General features: G+C 39.5%; 1 protein-coding gene across 1 annotated transcript in view; it reads left to right on the plus strand.

Annotated features, from left to right (window-relative positions):
• Positions 1-1,400: 1,400 nt before the first annotated feature.
• Positions 1,401-20,191, plus strand: part of Gulp1 (GULP PTB domain containing engulfment adaptor 1) — a 223,998-nt gene continuing 205,207 nt past the window's right edge. Inside the window, exon 1 of the mRNA XM_021198764.2 lies at positions 1,401-1,634. The gene's annotated coding sequence lies outside the window, so the exon portion shown is untranslated. The remainder of the gene's footprint in view (positions 1,635-20,191) is intronic.

Consider the following 20,191-nt stretch of genomic DNA (forward strand, 5'->3'; position numbering starts at 1 on the left):
CTGTTGAGAAAGTTGTCCTACTTTTTTGGAGGGATGGTGTTGGAGTAGGGGGATGTAGGGTTGTGGGTCTGGAGTCCACTCCACCACAGGGCACAAATTTTGACAGCACTTACCCCACACTGTCCCTGGTTGGGTGTTGGGCTGTAGAGAAGCCATGGGACACTGCTCAGGGGTGGGGAAGCACAGTCTGAGGTGCAGGACAGCCAGAGCTGGCTTGGAGCTCCCAGGCCTGTGATAAGACCCGACCTTCTGGTTCTCAGGCTCTTGGATGTCCAGGTGCAGCTGGAAGCTGAGTGAGAGCTGAAAGTAGAGTGGGGACCGGAGGGTTGGATCTAGCCCAGGGCCAGGGTGGGGGAAAGACGGGAGGAGCTCTGGCTGGTCTCAGGGGATAGTCCTTGGCTTGAGTTTAGCTTGGGCTTGGGTCCTGGCTGGACGCATAGAGAGTCCTTCTATGGAAGATTACACAGTGACTCTGTAGACAAAGGTCATCTCTGTATCTCCCTGCAGCAGATCCTGAAGAGGCAGTCCTTGATTTTAAGGCATTTATTGTCGTGGCAGAAAGTGTGATACTACCCGCTTGTCTGAGATTAAATACTTTTTACAGGGAGTGTACCTCATTAAAATAGAGATCAGTCTTGAGCCTGTGTGACCACAGGTCATATCCTTTACCTGTGGAGGGGCTTGGGGGCGTTGCCCTTATGTGACTGATGACCACAAATCTATGGAGGTTGGAGGTGGGGCTACAGCTAGTGACAGAGGCCTGGTGCCCAGGAACAGGCAAAACTACCGTCCCTTCATGGTCTCCCAGGCTTTTAGCCTTAGCTCAACCAAGGATCATGCTACCGTTCACGGTCCCACAGGGGGAGGGATAATGTGCAAAGATTCAGACCGAGTTTAAAAGAGGACGAAAGAAAGAAAGAAAGAAAGAAAGAAAGAAAGAAAGAAAGAAAGAAAGAAAGAAAGAAAATAAGAAGAAAATAAGAAAGATAGAAAAAGAGAAGAAAAAAAGAAAAGAAAAAGAAAAAGTCTAGTCCCCGCAGCTGCGTTTCATGAGGCTGTGGAGAGTCCTCCTCACTTATATTTATGCCCTTTCTGTGTCACTTTCTCTTTTGTTAAACCTTAGAGGTGTTTTAAATTCTTACCAAATAATCTGGGAGGAGATTTAAAAGGAAACCTGGAGCTGTGGAAGTGGGGCGGGGCTGGTGTTTTCTCTCCGTACGAAATAAGAATGGACAGCTTCTTCTGGAAACCGGTTTCTTTCTCTCTGCACTCCCTAACCTCTCTAGGTCTGCCTTTAAAAGCAGGACAGTTCTGCATTACTGCAGAAAACCCCACCAGCGTCCCTGGTGCGCACCCAGAGCCAGAGTTTTCTTCTGGCCGAGAGGGGGAGCCCCGCGATCCTAGCCCCAGCAACCGGGAGTCCCGACCCAGCCCCTGCCGTCGCCAGCACCAGTTTGGGCTTCAGCGGATTAGGAGAAGAAGGGAAAGGACCAGAGCCCTAGGGTCCGGAGCCCAGTGCCTTTTGAACCTGCACAAAGTTTCCCTGTGGGATACGAACACGCGACCGTGGGCCACGGTTCCCGGAGCTCCTGTGTCTGCCCCAGCCCAGCGACCGCATCCCTCTACAAGCCAGGGTAGGAAGCGGGAGCGTCCCTGGTCCGGCCAGCTATGGCCAGGTGGCGCGGAACCAGGAACAGACAGGGAGAGGAAAGCGTGGTTAGCGGGAGGGTGAGGAGGGCGCCGGGCTGAGGCCGCCTATAGATTGCGCAGATTCCGACCCCGAGGGCACAGGGAGTCTGCGGGCACTGAAAGAGGCTGGGACCTGTTGCTGCAGGCGGGGGCAGTGAGGGAGGAAGATGGGGCCATCCAGGGACGCCAGTCCAGTGCCTTCCCGCCGCATCCTCCCCTCGACCCAAGGAGGAACTTCTGGGAGAGGTGGGGGCTAGCAGGCGTCGGGAGCGAGCGGTGGGAGACGCTGGACCATCCCGCTGCGGGTGCGTGGAACAGAGGCTGCCCAGCAAGAGGAGGTATCGCTGGGTCAACGAGGCGACCCGAGAGCCAACTTCCTCCAGCTTGGTCTCGCTTTGTTTGGGTCGCTGTAAAAATGTGGGCAGCGGGCGGGGAGGCGGAAAGGAGCTTGTGACTGGGCCGCAGATACTTTAAAGCCCTACGGGGGTAGGGCCCCCACTCTCGGGCGGTGTCCCATGCGGCTGCCCTTTGGCTAGGCGGGTCAGATCCCCGCTTCTGCCGGCGTTACGTTAGTGGGACTCAGCTTGCCAAGCTTGCTTGCTCTGGTCCACCTCCCGGTGGTGGCCCAACTGGCTCTCTATCCTGGGGCTGCTGGGCTGATTTCCCTGTTTGCAGGAGGGAACTCTGGGCAGTCTAGTTTTCTTGGAATGTGTTTACAATGTAGAATGGGACTTGAACAGGAAGCTGGACGCTGCAGCTAGAAATAGCGTGCCAAGGTAGAGTGAGGAAGATACAGCTGCTATTAGGGAAACTCTCAAGTGTGGGCTGGCAGTCAAGGAACACCCCCCACCCCCCACCCCCACACACACCCGCGTCTTAGTTTTTCTTGATGGAGCTTGTCTTTGTAAATAGATATTTACCTGCGTTATTTCAGTCTGTTAGTTTGACAACATAATATCGATTAGGAAGATTTAATAGCTTTTAAAAATGCTGCACCAACATTTAAGAGTGAAAACTTTCTAGACTCTGTCAATTCTATGAATTCTAGGACTTGCAGATACCTATGATTCTATGTAGTCCATATGGCTGAACAGGTCGTAAAAGAGTACGAATTAGAAAACAGAGTAAACGATGAGAGGTGGGAAATCCTGAAAGGAATTGGATTATAATTTCTTTTTTTCAGATTTGCAAGTCGCCTGCTTGCTCTGCCAGCCTTTCCTTCCTTCTTCCTCATAATCAAATAGCTAGAAATTGCTAGAAAACCCACCGATTGGGAGAGTTCAGACACTCGTGTCTGCAAGCTTTTCTAGAAACAACGGTGAGACCAAGGTACTGCTCCACTGCATAATTAAACTCTCCTTGAGCTGTCCAGGAGCATTTTCCAAGTTTTTAAGTCTGACAAGAAAAGAATGGGAGAATCTGGCAGGCAGCCAAACTAGACTGAACTCAGTAGACAAGCCTGAAAGAGACTCAGGGAAGTTTCAGGGCATAATTTGAATGGCTTGGTGGTGGTACTGGGGCTTAAATAGGGGGTTTCTTTTGAAATGAAAACTTTAAATGACTAAGAGTCTTTTGGGAAAAAAAATAAAAACAAAAACAATTGACTAAGCATAGAATGCAGTTGAATATCAAGGAGAGTTAGGAAGGCCCAAAGGGAAGTGTGATCCTTTACATCCTTGCTCTGAAATAGCAACACTTTGCATGTGCTTACACTGTTACTAGGTCTCCTTCAGATGCATGTGCTTACACTGTTACTAGGTCTCCTCCAGATGCACTTTGTTAGCTGCAACCTCAATCCTTCAGGCCTTAACCTTTCTTCTTTGTTTTCATGGCCAGTAAGAATGAAAGACCAGCACTGAGCAGATGGTTTTCCACCTAAATTGATTAATTCAATTAATTTCAGATAGCTTGGATTTGGGATCATAGAATTAAAGGGGAAAATTCGTCTAGTATTTCTTTCTTGTATTACAGAAGTAACCCCATAATAAACAAATCTTCCTCTTTTACCTGAAGAAGGATAAATCAGGGTGCAAACTTACTGCTTCTTTCTCAATTCCAGGCAAGCCAGACACTCTGAGCCTTATCTGAAATTCAGACCCGTTTCTTTATTATCTTTGCTTCTATTTAATCTGTCCCTCATTTTGTTCCTTAGTGAGATGGATGAGGGAGGCATGGGAGGTAAATGGTAAAAAGCAAATGTGGTTTGTATTCCTTCTGAATTTTGGAGTTTGAGGTTGTAAATGTCACTCTTCTTTCTGAGATTGACTTTATGAATCACCCTGTGCAAAGTGTCTTTCTTTTCTGTGACTTTAGTTTTTCCACGTGCAAAATAAACTTTCCTCTACACATTTCCAAGGTTACTAAAGGGATCAAGTGATATGAAAAGCTTTTTTAAAGGTCATGACTTTTCTCACTGAGTATATGAGAATAAAATTGAGTTGTTTTTATCTGTTATACATACACAGTAATATTTCTGTAAACTTATTTTTTACCTTTTATTCATAGCTATAGTTTAATCATAAATGTTTTTTTACATTTTTAATGTTTTTGAGATTTCATACCAAAGTACTACTGCATTGATATTATTTCTATTCCTCCCTTTCTGATTTAACATCTCCTGTCCTTTTCCCACAACCTCTAAAATTAATCTCTTCATATATATATTTATTTATTTATATATTTATTTATATATATTTATGTATTTATGTATTTATTTATGTATTTATTACACACACACACATACACACACACACACACACAGAGAAAAACCTTATTACCTTCACTTAATGTTACTGGTATGTTTAGGATGACCTCTTGGGATAAAGTAACCTGTGTCAGGGATCCAGTCCCTCGAGGAAACTGTTCTTTCATCTCTCAAAGCCACTGATTGACTGTAGCTCTTCCTGGAGGGATGGGACCTTGTGAAAGATACACTTTCACGTTGGCATATCAGCTAGTATTGTCATTATGTTGATCTTGTTAGATGACTATGTTGTTGACTTTTCATGAGTGAGGTTTTTCTACCGTGTCTGAGTTCTCTGTCTGGCAGTAGCTGTCCTTGTCCTTCCTCTTCTAACAGAATCTTCCCTGAGTTGTAGGTATATGAATTATGCTGTAGATGTATTTGGGACTGAATACCTCATGCCGTTTAGTCTCAGCACTTTGAACAACTTAATCTGTTGAAAAAACAAAACCTTCTTGGATGAGGCATGAGAGTTTCTCTTATCAAAGGGCCAAGTGTGAGAGCTGAAAGTTAGGAGCCAGGCCTAGGAGTGTGCAGTGTCCCAAGTGTAGGAATGTGCAATGTTTCAGGCCTAGGAGTGCAAAGTGCCCCAAGTGTAGGAGTGTGCAATGTCTCAAGCCTAGGAGTGTGCAATGTCTCAAGCCTAGGAGTGTGCAATATCTCGGGACTAGAAGTATGCAATGTCTTGGGCCAGCTTGGTTTTCAGATTTTCATTGCTGAGCATGTTGAGTGAGATTTTGTTATGATAAAGACTGAGTTATTTTGTTAAGCAGAAGAGAATAATTCATTGGTATTTGTTTATCTTTATACTCAAAACCAGTTAATTTTAAGGCCTAGCTTATATTTTTCTTTGTGAAATGTTAACAAGCATGTTTGCAAAATTGTGTTTATTTAGTTGTTTATCAATTTGCACATTCATTTTTGGTGCTTTTGAGGTAGTACCTCATTCTGTATTCCAGAATACCTGGTATCTCACTGTTCATGTAACCAAGGCTGGTATACACTGGAACAAGAGGCAATCTACCAGCCTCATTCCATCTTTTAAGTTCAGGAATTCCAGGCATGAGATTCCTTGCTAGCCCTCCTTTCTTAGAAGCAACATTTGAGAGACTAAAATACATTTGTAGTGTAGAAACTAACTGGTGATAACCACAACAATTTCCATGTGGATTCTATGCTAGATTTTGGAGCCACTGATGGGTAAACTCATTTAGTATTTGTTATATGCTGGATATGAGCCTTGTTTCTCTGTCAAGATTTTAGCACTGAACTCAGCTTTGCTTATCTGTATGTGTTAATTCATTTGTTGTCTGTATGAATATCTATAACTTGTGAACTTGTTAGTTGGTGATAGGTGATACTTGTGAAATATTTAATTTTTAGTTTAGCTAATAGATACTATGTCAACAGTGAAACATATTACCTGTTTTTAGGTACTATGTCAACAGTGAAACATATTACCTGTTTTTAGGTTCCTTGTATTATTCATGAGAATAGGACAATTTGAAAAAGAAAACAGAATAAACATGATAAATGTTTTAAAGACAGAAGCTCTGTAGAATGTTTAGTAATAGTCTTTGTTATTAGATTTCACATTATCACAAATAATGGATGTATCAAAAGCAAGTATATATAGACTAAACTAGTCTAAATTGTTGATCTAGTAGTGAGAATATCCATACTTTTGGTTTAACTACCAAGTGAATATTTAAGGATATATTAAGTTAGTGTTAATAGAAAATGTCTGATTTTTTTCTTTTAAAATCTTTTTCCCCTCTGTAGAATGGAAATGATGTCTTTTTAATGTAAATTTTCTTAGCAGACTTATTTGTTTGTGATTCTAGTTGCAATATTGTGTGTTGTCTTCTAAAACCTCTAAAGGATAGAAAAAGTTATTACTTTGAACATAATTATGAATTCACGATAGTTACAGAAACGAATTGCATGGATTCTGTGAGCCCTGGTCCCTAAATATATGAAAGGCTGGTGAATCTAAAAGTGTTTGCATTAATGCATTTATAGATCAGGAAGTGTATGTTTGTTCCCATGGGATACTAAATGTATTCAAATTGGAAGAAGAAAAATGGCATAAACTCTTACTGTATCAATTTCTCTGCTTCCAAACAACAGAGATCTTAAATTGAATCATACCTTTATTTTCAAAGAGAATAACCGAGCATTATTCTTTCTAAGTAAGTCTCTCTGCTTTCACAGTGCTATTTGCTAATTTTGTGTTTGTTTTGTGCTTAGGAAATGGTTTTATCCACTCTTGTGACGCTAACCATGCATGGTTTTTGATTTTTAAATAACACAGTTAATTGGCTCACGTATTGTGTAGGAGAATAAATGCTGGTTTTCTGTTTTCATTGAAGTGGTATATTTGTGGTAATTTTGAAATTGTTTTAAAAGGTCCAATGTTCTATGCTTAGAATAATTTAGGAAGAGTGCTTCATCTCACGTAATATGAATAAGTGATGAACTCAGGTCGCAACTGGATCTCCAGTGTTCTGTACTATGTTGCAAAGATAAAAAAAAAAAATTAAAAAAAGTTTAAGAGCTTAAGCAACCTTATATTTATTTTCTAGTGTTCACCTAAGAAAACACATGAGTATAACAATAGTAGTCTTTCTTTTACCTTTTTGTTGGGTGCTAACATTGCATAAGCATACCTGCGTATGTACCATCTCATGCCTTCTGACAAAAGAGGTCTAAGCTAGACCGCATAAGCTTCCATTTCTTAGGTGCCTACACTGCCTCCTGTGTGTGCGTTTCTAATTATGAGATATGAACGTTCTTGAATGTTTCTGTATTTGTGCTCGGTATGTCTTTCTGTAGGAGTAAAGAAACTTTAGTTAATTTTGTTTTTTCAACTGAGAATCGAACCTCTAAGTCTTGTGAATCCTCAGTAAGTACTTTATAGCTGGACTATACACCCACACCTATTGCATGCATATATGCATGCATGAGCGTATGTATGTATGTATGCACATACATACATACACATATTCATATTGAGACAAAGGCTTACTATGAAGCCATAGTTGGACGGGAACTCTATGTGGACCAAAAGCTGGCCTTAAACTTACAGAGATCTTCCTGTCTCTGCCGTCTGAGTGCTAGGATGAAAGGCCTACACCACACCCAGCACTAATTGGAATTTCTAACAATATTTATTTATTTAATTCCTGTGTATTTATATGTGCCTATATGACTCTATGTGTACAACTTGTATGCAGTTGCCCTTAGAGACAAGAGGGTGTCAGATGGCCTGAAACTGGAGTTTCAGGTAGTTATGACCAGGGGACTGAACTCAGATTCTCGACCAGAGCAGGAAATGTTCCTAACTACTGACCCTTCTTTATAGTTTCTGAATTAATGTTATGGAATCTGGTTTTAATACTTAATTTAGAAGTATATTTGTGCGTGTGACATAGAGAGAGAGAGAAGAGAGAAGAGAGGAGAGAGAGAGAGAGAGAGAGAGAGAGAGAGAGAGAGAGAGAGAGAGAGAGAGAGAAGACTGTTAGGCAAGTAGAGTTCACTTTATGGATTATTATTTTCTAATTTTCTCAGATGGTGATCTGGAAATCTCTTCTAAGCTCTTCAAGTTAGAAATGAAACTGCCAATTGTAAGAAGGCACCTTCTTTTTTAGAGGGCAGGTACCACTGATAAATTTATAAGGAACTATGAAATAATAATTATGTATAAATGCAATATACCATTGTAGTAATGAATATTAAAAGTCGGGTTTTCACCCTCTTTAGACCATTTATGTTCTGGGATGAAAGACACACACAGTCTTGCAGTTTAAAATACACCTTAGGCAGTACAATACCTGGGCAACTCCCTACCCTTTATGCTGTTAGAATCTTAACCCAAGTTATTACTATGTTTCATCTGGGCTGCTCTTAGGGTCACATTGTTATTGTTCGCCTAACCCATGGTGGCTTTCCTTTCTTCTCTCCTTCACATTCTATCCTATGGCAGCTTCTCTGTCTGTCTGTCTGTCTGTCTGTCTCTGTCTGTCTCTGTCTCTGTCTCTGTCTCTGTCTCTCTCTCTAGCCCAGGAAACCTAAACCCACCTATGTCTCTTCTCCCCAGCAACTGGGTGTCGGCTTCTTTATTCATCAATCAAAACTAACTTGGGGGCAGGATCTTGGGGCTATATTCAGATTCCAGTTTTTGGGAGCCCACACTTAACATTATAATAGACAGTAAAAGACAAAATCTCAACATACTATATTTTATATTTTAGTAAATATATACATATATATATATGTATATATTGAAAGATGTTAAAGCTGATAAGTTTCCTGAAACTTTGTCTGCGATTACCCAAAAATTTTAGACATAGTAACAAAGTTTTATTAGATTTAACAAACAAAATTAAGATTGACATGAGCTGTGGCGTATTGTAGAGAGAGGTACAGTACTTTTGAGGCCAGTGTAAGCTATCTAGTAAAACCTGTTTCAATAGAACAAAACATAACAAAACATTAAACAATAACATGGAAAGAGAAAGGAAAATATCAGCAACTTTGAACAGTTTAGCTTCTTTGCAGAAACAAAAACTCATTTAAGAACTTAACTAGTCCGCTACCTGAACTGTTAAGAATTTTCATATTTGATGGAACTTGAAAATATCCTGAGTGAGGTAACTCAGTCACAAAAGAACACACATGGTATGTACTCACTGATAAGTGAATATTAGCCCAAAAGTTCGGAATACCCAAGATTCAATTCACAGACCGTATGAAGTCTAAGAAGAAGGAAGACCAAAATGTGGATGCTTCAGTGCTTCTTAGAAGGGTGAACAAAATACTCACAGGAGGAAATATGGAGACAAAGTGTGGAGCAGAGACTGAAGGAAAGGCCATCCAGAGACTGCTCCACCTGGAGATCCATCCTTATACAGCCACCAAACCGGGATACTATTGTGGATGCCTGGAAGTGCTTGCTGATGGAAGTCTGATATGACTGACTCCTGAGAGGCTCTGCCAGAGCCTGACAAATACAGAGGCGGATGCTTGCAGCCAACCATTGGACTGAGTGAGGGGGCTCCCAGTGGAGTAGTTGAAGAAGGACTGAAGGAGCTGAGAGAGTTTGCAGCCCCATGGAAGGAGCAACAGGCCAGACCCCCTGGAGCTCCCAGGGACTGGACCACCAACCAAAGAGTACACATCGAGGGACCCATGGCACTGGCCACATATGTGGCAGAGGGTGGCTTTGTTGGACTTCAGTGGGAGGAGAGGTCCTTGGGCTTGAGGGTGTTGGATGTCCCAGTGTAGGGGAATGCCAGGGAGGAAAGACGGGAGTGGGTGGGTGGGTGGGGGAAGCACCCTCATGGAGGCAGGGGGACAGGGGATGGGATGAAGGGGAGACCTGGAACGGGGAAAACATTTGAAATGTAAATAAAGAAAATATCCAATACAAAAAGAAAGAACGAAAACATAAAGAGAGGCAGGAGACAAACAAAAAGAAGGAAAGAAGGAAAAAACCATAGTGTAGTGTGGTTAAGTAAGCCTGTGTTCTTAGCGTTTGTGAGGCACAGGCAGGCAGATAATGGGTTGAAGTCTGTCCTTGGCTATATGACCTTATCTCAAAAAATTAAACGGACAAAATAATTTTATTCTTTACTGCGTATTTTCAAGTGTGTAGCCAATATTTCACTAAATGATGGCAAGCTTTCCCCTTTCATTTGGTTTGTATTTGAGAAGGTACTAGCTTACTTCATATCGCATTTTAGACTATTTAAACAAAGCAAATGGAGCACATGTCTTGTGTAGTCAATATGCAAATTTGGGGTAATTAGTTCACATTCAGAAGGATAAGTATACTTTTAGCTTCTGGATTTATTTCAAAGCTATTTAGATAATGAAAAAGGTAGTGTAGTTTAAAGTGAAAATTTAACAATAAATGTGTCCATTCCCTGAGACATAAAGCTAGATGAGTTAAAATGGACTTGCAAGTATCAATAAGAGCTTAAGGGGTCAAATGAAATCTAAGGCTTACAATTTAGTTCATTTTTGCTCTGAGGAGCTGTAGCCAACAGAGTTTATATTGCTGGCTGAATGTCCTTATCACCTTTGAAGATGTCTACTCTAGTAATTATAAATATGTCTTTCAATATGAGTGCTGATTATTACTGGTAGCTCACATAATTACAGAGAAAGTCTGGCTTATTATGAAAAAACAATTGTATAACAGAATTACTTTCAAAGTAATTTATTTATTACTGTGCTATCTCCAGTAATTCAGTGTAATTAGTAAGAAGTTTTATGCAGAGCACTTTCTCAAAGTACAATTTAATGAAATATTGAAAAGTCAAATTTGAGTAAACATCTTTTATTTGCAATCATACAGTCACTCCCTCTGATGGAAATTGATACTTCAAATTTATTAAGTAGAATTACTATATTGTAAGAGTAGCTATTGTTTTAAATTTGTATGAGTTGCAGTTTCTCTTTTAATGAATGAGTGGGACTGTAAATAAAAATTTTAAATTTTTAATAGTAAACAAGTAAGGAATCTCTTATTGTTAATATCATCTTTTATCATTTAAAAGGAAGAACTGGTCTTGCATTTATAACCCGGGTTTACCATAAGCTTAATTACTTATATTAAGCAGTCTTAACCGGATCACCCAGAATTCCCAGAGACTGAGCCATCAACAAAGAAGCACACCTGGCTCTAGCTGCATATGTAGCAGAGGATGGCCTTGTCATGCAACAATGGAAGGAGAGGTCCTTGGTCCTATGAAGGCTCAATAGATGTCCCAGTATTGGGGTATCGAGGGCAGGGAGGTGGGAGTGAATTGCTGGGTGGAGGAGCACCCTCATAGAAGCAGGGGGAGGGAGGATGTGATAGGGTGTTTCCGGGTGGGAGGGAAACCAAGAAATGGGATAACATTTGAAATGTAAATAAAGAAAATATCCAATAAAAAATTGTATCGTCAGTTTGAAAAAAATGCCCCCAGTAGTGAAAAAAGCTCTAAAGAACTGTTTCAGATGAGATACAATAAAGTGTGAATGTTTGTGTTTGACTCAATGATTTTCAATAACATTGCAACTTTCTAACATTCACCCTTTCTCATTTTGGAAAATATGTTTAAACTATGAATCTACGGAGGCATGGGTTCTGATTTGATTGAATTTATTGAAAAACCACATATTCTTTTTGTAGTTGTGTGCATAACAGTGAGAGACAGAGATAGACCTTGCTATAGGACTTGGTACTTTCTCTGAGAACAATGGAGAGGATGCTGAAGGAGTAGGGACAAGAGAAAGCAGTTCATGAAAAGATTGCGTGGACATGTTTCTTACACAAAGTCTCCCTGTTTCCGATGAACCTGGGGAAGGCTTAGAAGCCTGAAGCCTTGAGAATGATCTAGCAGCCCACAGAAAGGTTTCTCTCCATCTCTGTGTTTATTATGGTGATCATTAATCATGAGGAAGACTTAAGGACTGTAACTGTATCAGTTTTTAAAAATTATTATTATATCTATCATTTTCCTTTCCATTTCTCTAGATGCAAACAACATATAGTTGGAGAAGGCTGTCCATTTTATTAAACGCTTATGTTTAAGTTGGGAATATGTAAATAAGTATTGATCATCAGAGCATGAATTGTGTTTGGAAAAATTATGGTCTGGCTAGCACTTTATTATTATGGAGATCTTTCACTTCTCCTGTTTAAAGTATAGAATGTTAACTATTTCTTAAATTGTCTTTATGATCCTAAACACTGATACCAATACTAAACATTTTAAAAATATGAGTTACAAAAATTATTTTTCTATATGTGGACATGTTTTTTAATTTATTTAAAAGTACATATTTGTTTAAATTATGTACATTATTTGTTACTGATGAAAAATTTAAGTATGTGCTAATAATTTTTGGAATTAAAATTGAAGATAGCATGTAGTACAACATATTACTGTATTACAAAATGTTCCTATAATTAGAACATATGATGTAATCCGTTGCCCTGTTTGTGGTCCTTTTCTTCTTAGGGCTTGACTTGGGACTACATCTACTTTAATTTTTAAAATATTATTTATGTTTGATGAACTGAATGTGTTATTTTACTTTTCAAATGTATGAAAGAAGACAGTATTTAATGATATTCATTCTGAAAAAAAAGTACAACTTCACATAGTCCTCAGTTTGTAGATCTGTCCTACCTTTAAGTCCAAAGGATGGGCTTGTTGGGACTCAGAAAACAGTATTCCAGGCTCTGAAATCTGGTGTGATTGAAATAGAGGAACACAAAAATACGGGAAGCCTGCTTTGCTGACCTCCGGTGCCTATCCTCTTTCTCTTCTGAAATTGAGGGAGTGGCTTCACCTGGAGCTGTCTTCCTAGAGGGAAGGCAGTTATGAACTCTCACTAACTTGGAAAGATTAGTCACTGGGGAAAAGGAGACTGTGTTCAGGATGTTCCACCTGTTCAGGCATTGTCTGATTGTCTGAGGGCAAGGCTGAGACATTACCTAACATACTTTGTGGATCTTGTAAGATCACTTTTGTTTCTGTGTGTCCCTCCTTCTGTCCTCCCAGGACTTGTCAGTATGAGCCTCCTACCCTGTTCAAGTCTATGTTTTTTCATGTAGCAACTAATGTTATTTAAGCTTGAATCATCTGATTTTGAGAAACTGTATTTTACTTACATTTCTTATATCCTGGTTCCCCTTAGACAACACATACATCAAGAAATGGGTGTTATCATTTTTCCTATTAAATGTGTGTATTGTCAATTTATTTTGCTTGATATAATTTCTAATTACTTACAACTGAAAACTTAATAGTTAGTAAGTGGAAAGAACCATGCTAGAAATAATGATTTAATTGTTAAATTAGATACTTATCTCATAAGAGTTTTAGGAAGAAGCCATAGCTGCTCCAACAGGCATCTGCTCCAATATGACAACTGAAGAAACAAGAATTGGTGAGCAGAGAGAGGTGAGATCTAATCGATGTGGCCATACTGAGAGAAACAGATAAAGAAGTTCAGTAACCCTAAGTTCATCTTAAGGGTACTGACCTAAGTTTTAAGTTTAAGTAGAGGAAGAGGGTAAGAGGTATGAGTAAGCATTTGTGGCCAAGGTGTGGTCTTGATTACTGTCTCAATTCTGCAAGGAGGTTCTACAAGGTGTTCCAAACAGGTCCTTATTGCAGTCCTATGGACAGGATCCATCTGGTTCCTTTGGATGCTTACTGCTACGTTAGGGTGTACCCTCATTTTGATGTATAATTGCACTCAGCTGGGTGCTGGTCTGCTGGGTGAGGTTTTGCTTTTCCTGGAATCCGTGATGATTGCAGGGTTAGGGCTTTGTCTGCCTCTGTGCCTTCAGCCTTGAAGGGGATGAGATGGTTTAGATCTCCAGATAAGACACTCCTTGATTTCTTTACATGCCTGGTGTAGAAGTAGGCAGGTGACGAGAGCTAACAGAGACCCCTACCACGTGAAAGCAGATATGCCAGACTTATCCTTTTCTAGTTACCTTTTGCCCTGAAATGAGGAGTCGGTGCTTTGCAAAGAAAATGGTTTCTACGTGCTTATTATACGTGTATTCTGTAGACACTTTACAGAGAGTCTACTTCATCTGTAAAAACATAGCCAATATCACTATAGCCTTAATGTAGCAAACATATCAGTCATTTGATTAACCAAATGTCAGCTGAAATGACAAAGTTAAGGAGGAGTAAGCAAAGTGAGGAATAATCTTGGTAGGCTCAGAGTAATTCAATAAAGAATAAATTAATTTGAAATATAAATTCATAATCTATTCCATTCCCAAAATTATACCATCATTTATTGTCTTTGATAGTATTGAATATACATAAAAATTAAACCACTCTTACCTTCTGGTTTGAGGAATTTAAAATTGTCTGATGTTAGTGTTAACTTATAAGTATTTATGTAGCACAAGTATTTATCCTATAGGAATGAAATTAAAAGAAATTGTGAATTGCAGATCCATTCACAGAGGTGTATATTAAAGTTTTGTGTGAAAGGAAATGACACAGAGTCCCTTTACTGGACTCGTGTCAGGTCCTTCTGAGCCTTCGCCTCTGGGATTCTTTGTTATATTGTTCAAATTCAGCAAGAATCTTGCTGGTTCAGCTTAGTAGTCTCAGTGTTTGATCACATTGGATTGTATAAGTGGATTTCTTACTGCCACATCTCCAAGATGATGTCTGATTACTCTGCATTGAGCAAGACTCCTGTGAGACGAGCTCAGCCACAGTTTCCATAACTGGTAACTGTGATGCTTCCATGGTATTTGTCTTCCATTGTTCCCCTTCCTGCTAATTCCTAGCTTTCTTCTTTGGAGTTTGAGCCCAGTGTTTCTTCCTCCACACTGCAAAAGAAATTCATTGTACCTGTTGTGACCCTGCTTTCTGTGTTTTAAAAATAAAATTAGTTTTTTTACAGGAAATCTTAAAATTTTAAAATTTACTTTTAAAAATTTAATATATGTGTTTGTGGTTATGTTATTACTTTTTCTTCTGTAAGGGTCTGAAAATCACTGAAGGAAACAAAACTAAGAGAGTTTTTTTTTTTTTTTTTTTTTTGGCAGAAATGACCAGCAGGTTATGGTCAACCATTTTTGAAATGGTGACCCCAGACAAAAGCATGCAGGCCTTTTAATAGGGAACTGGTGTAACTCTCTAGAAGCATTAGATAATATAAAATTTTATTAGTGGGTGGATGTGGTCACAGAAAGTCAGTGGTCTCCATTCCTTTGTCATGAATAAAGCTTTAACCATAGGATGAAATAGGGGCTGCCCAGAGCAGATGGCCCATTGTGAGATAAGATATTTCCCCATTTTGGTGGTTATACCCAGGCTGTTCTTTGGGGGGGGGGGGTTTATGATCTTGTTCTGGATCTTACAGTCTATTCCTGAAGCTGGTGCCTCTCAATCTGCTTTGAAAGCAGGTTGGTCCTTAAGTGGAGGCAAATGGAATTCATGTTGTCTTCATTTCCAGCTGCCCCACATGCCTCTCACATTAATTCATATGTATATGTTTGCGGGGGCACACACAAGATCCTCCATGTAGATCATATAGATCAGAGTACAAACTCGCCAAGTTGCTTCTCCCCCTCCACCTTTGTGGGCAATCTGGGTACTGAACTCAGTTTATCAGGTTTGCACAGCGAGTTTTCCCACAGCTCCGTGTCCCATCTCACTGGCCCATTTTATGTGCTATGAATAATCTTTTTTTTTTAAATAGTAGTTTTTCATTCTTCTAACTACAACCATTAGTAATTTAACTTTTTTCTTGACTTAGGAGTTTTGGTTCTTGTTTTTGTGTATATGCTACTTGTGCTGATGGCCAGAAGTTTCCATCAGATAGTGTGTAGCAGTTATGAGCACTCAATTATGTGATTTCTGAGAACAGAACTCAGGGCCTTTGGAAATTCAGCATGTACTTTGTAGCTGCTGACCCACCTCTCTTGGCTTAGCTTTTTTTTTTTTTTTTTGATTACTTACTTAGAACTAGGTATATTGTTTTTATAACATGCTTTCTGAAAGTAAGAAAACATGACTTTTGGTTCTCTTATTCTAAAATAGTAGTAGGACTCACCCAAAGCTGAGACTTGGCAAGCATCCGAGTAAGATGTATTTTATTATATCAATGTCTTTCCAAGCTGAAATAGTTACTCAAATAGTTCAAGCAGGAAATTATAAATAACCTAACAGGCTCAAATAAGAGATAGGAGTCCCAGTGTGCAGACTTGTTGGGAAAAAAAGGGGTGTGAGTAACAGAAGAAAGGAGGCGTGGGTGGTACAGAATAGGAAAAATAGTGGGTGAGACTATGGCTGGCAGTGATACAGATGTTGAAAACCTGTTGTAAACAGATGTGGTAATGGAAACAATTTCAGGGCTAACTTATTAGCATGGACACTAGGAGCATGTAGATCAGAGTGAGACATAGCTAGTGACCTAAATATCAAAGGAAAATGAGAAAGACGTCAGAGGGGTTACAGATGCAAACATTTAATGTGCTGGGATTTCCTGCAGCACTGTGATGAGGTGTTCATTTTAATGGTTTGCATAAGAATGCAATAAATATGCTTAAGATGTTTCATCCATGAGATTATGACCTTCACTCCGAGCAACTAATCAAGCAACAAATCTCCCCACACACTGGGAAGCTTGATCCAAGGAGCCCAGAATAAAACATGCCAACATTCTCAGGATTATTTGTTCCTTTAGTCATAATGGATGTTTTGGGGCCTTCATCTATGAATACAGAATAGACATGTACTCTGCTGACCCTGTTTTCTGGTTTAAAAGGGTTCTTGTGATTTTTTTTTTTTAAATGAATAACTACCAGTTGATATGAATTGAGAGTTTTTAGCCCATGGTTCAGTAACTGCATTAATTTTAGGCCTGTGGTAAGGCCAGTACATCATGGCACGTGGATGTGACAGAAGAAAGCATCTGATGGCATGGCAGCTAGGTAGGAGAGAGAGAGAGACAGAGAGAGAGACACACACAGAGCGAGACAGAGAGACAGAAAGAGACACACAGAGAGACATACAGAGAAAGAGAGAGAGCAGAAAAGAAAAGCCTGTGAGAACAAGACTTCAGTGACCTACTTCTTCCTATTAGGTCCATTCCTTAATAACCCATTTAGCTGTGAATGGACTAGATATATCATAATCAAATCTCTTCTCAATAGCTCAGTAACCGCACTTGAGCCTTTAACACATTTGAGAGACACTTCCAAACCAAAATAGGCTAAGAAATGGAGAGAGATTTACTAATCAGCTTAGACATGCATCAGCTACTTTTGTTCTCCTGAACTGAAGGATGAATGGAAAGGAACAAAGGCTTATTAATTCTGAGAGGCACAAGAAACAGTTCATTAGGTGCTCAGAGCCAGTGTTGATTAGAAAGAAAATGGCTCCCATAGGCTCCTAGGGAGTGGCACAAATGGGAGGTGTGACCTTGATGGAAGAGGTGTGGCACTGTTGTTGAAGGACCTTGTCTCAGTTCACTTCCTCTTTTCTGCTCATCTGGATGTAGAACTCTCAGCTATCTCTCCAGCAACATGTCTCCCTTCCTTCTACCATGCTTCCTGACATGTTGATAATGAACTAAACCTCTGAACTGTAAGCCAGTTCCAGTGAAATGTTTTCCTTTATAAAAGTTGCAATGGTCTTGCTGTCTCTTCATTGCAATAAAACCTTAACTAAGACAGAAGTCACTGCCTATGGGTCAGCTATAATCATGATGTCCAATTCACCAGTCCTGTTCTGTTCTCCCTTATGTATCCATGTTCATAACTCTGGAACCTAGAGAATTCATGAAGATTTCAGGATCCATACCAATGACCCAATCATGCTTCCTAACTCATACATCATTATTATCATTGTAAACATTCACATTTGTATGTAAATTGACAACTCTCAATTGGGATTAATTTTTGAGATCTATAGGAATAATATTCATCCAGTGTTTCCATACTAATGAATTTTCTCCTGTCATTTTTAGGCAGTTGGTCCTTTGCCTTTGTTACTTCAAACAATCCCAGGCATCAAATATGCCGAAGACAACCTCTGACATCTTTACTATGTCTGTCTTAGGTTATATCTTGAAATGAATTTCCCCCATAGGCTGTGTTTTGAGCACTTGCTGTCCAGCTTATTTGGAAGGCTACTAAAACTTTTGGGGTAGGGTGTGGCTTTCGGAAGAAGGTGAGCAGGTTAGGCCTTTGAAGATTACAGGTACTCCTGATTCCTGCCTATGTTTTCGGCTTCCTAATCCAAACCATGTAAATGACCCTAAACTCCTCTGCCATGTCTGAGCTCCTCTCCTATATCTTCCCTGCACCGATGGACTGAATCATTTGAAACCATGAGCCAAAAATAAGCCTTTCTTCCTTTATGTTCTTCCATCAGTTTAGGAGAAGAAAAGTAGCTAATGCATTCCATCTAAACAGAAAATATTGTCTAAACAGAAAATAAGTATCAGAAAAGCACATACTACTTGGCTATTTTATTTGTTAAGAACTATTGTGACTTTTAATCAGTAAACAACTGACTGAACTGTGAGGAAAGGGGAAAATTCTATTAACTGAGGTCATTTTGGCCAGCCAAAGCCTCTGATTGGTCTCAGGCTCATTTTGTTCAAGCAGTGGCTTGACTTTTACTCTAATATTTTGTTCCTATTTATTAGAAGCTGAAAATCCGAACCTCAGGATACCATCTTCTTGTTGCATGCATTAGCATTCCTGTGTGCTGGGCTGGGTTATGGGAACAGGCTGTAACTCTCTTTTCCTAACATCTGCACCTGTATTAAAGAAAATTAGGTCTTGTAGACAAAATCTGATTTTTAGGTTTGGTATTTCAAACATGTTATTTCCACCAAAGACTAAAGAAAATCCTCCTTTAGTTTTTAGTTTTGTTAATCTTCACAGGGAAAGCATTAACACAGAAAAATCTTGAGAAAGGACTTTTTTTTTTGTATTAAAATGAAAATCTTACAAAAACCAGATTTTGACCTGTATCAGTCCATAACATGTTTATTTAGATTAACTTGTTAGGAGATTAATTAATAAATTGAGGAAAGGTTTCATTTTGTCACTCAGTCTGCCTCTGGACTCCGTATATGGTATGTGTTGTCCTTGAACACAGAGAACATATCCTGCTTCAGCACCCTGAGCAACTGAAATTACAATCCTGTATCAGCATTCCCAGCTGCTCCTCCACCCCTGCTGCTGTAATATCTTTCAAAGAACCCCACCTTGGTTAAAGTATGGAAAGAATCACGCACATCAAGAAAGCAGAAGCTCGCAAGCAGAAATTCACTGGCTCAACTGCATGTTTCTGACCCCTTTACATCTATAGAATGGAAGAAGATATGAAAGGAAGTGTTTCATCTTTGTGGTGTTACAGAACACCCACAGTGAGTTACTAAAAACATACTGACCTGTAAGTAACACAGCCTTGTGCCAGGTATTCCCATGTTCATTCTGGCTAGGCCTTCTTACTGACTGCCTAAGGGATCTTGTGGGTGTTGATTTTGCTAAGTCAGAGATACCTAGCTCTAAACTTTCTTCTTCAAGTGTAACCTGAATAGAATGATATGAATATGAATATGATGTATCTTTCTGGCACATGTTAAAATAAGTAAAGTGAAAGCCATGGTTGTAGGACATTAGAGAACTTATCCAAACTTTCTCTGCTTCAAATCCTTTTAGTAAAGAAAGGAGACAGTATAACTTACTTCATAAGTTTGACACAGGAGTTAATGATTTGCTATGAAGAAGAAGCCCCTGGGAAGATTCTGAGCTAAACACTGAACTCAGAAAAAATAGTAATTAATTGACCTTGAGCTAAAATTTAATAATAATTACAAGTACTTTTTCATAAAGCAAACAGAAATTCTGCATAGCAAAAACGATTGAGTCAAATGTGGGACATTCTTTGAACTGAATTTCACTGGACTATAGGACCTTATGGATTTGTGAAAGAAGGAAAGAGAAGAGGCAGGTGGAGGCTATGAAGCAAGCAGAACATAGGCAACCTGTGACAGACAGAGGCTGAAAGGATAAAGGCACAGCTCAGAGAGTCTCTTTCTATACAGTGACAGTTGAAAGAAGAAGAACACATGTACAAGACAAAATTTAATTTTCAAATTTAAAACACAATCCTTCTCATGTACACAGACATCCTTCCACTTATTTTTTATGGGTTCTTCTTCTTTTTTTTTTTTTTTTTTTTTTTTTTTTTTTTTTTTTTT

The sequence above is a fragment of the Mus pahari genome, chromosome 5 (genome assembly GCF_900095145.1).
Source record: "Mus pahari chromosome 5, PAHARI_EIJ_v1.1, whole genome shotgun sequence".
In the NCBI taxonomy this organism is placed as follows: domain Eukaryota; kingdom Metazoa; phylum Chordata; class Mammalia; order Rodentia; family Muridae; genus Mus; species Mus pahari.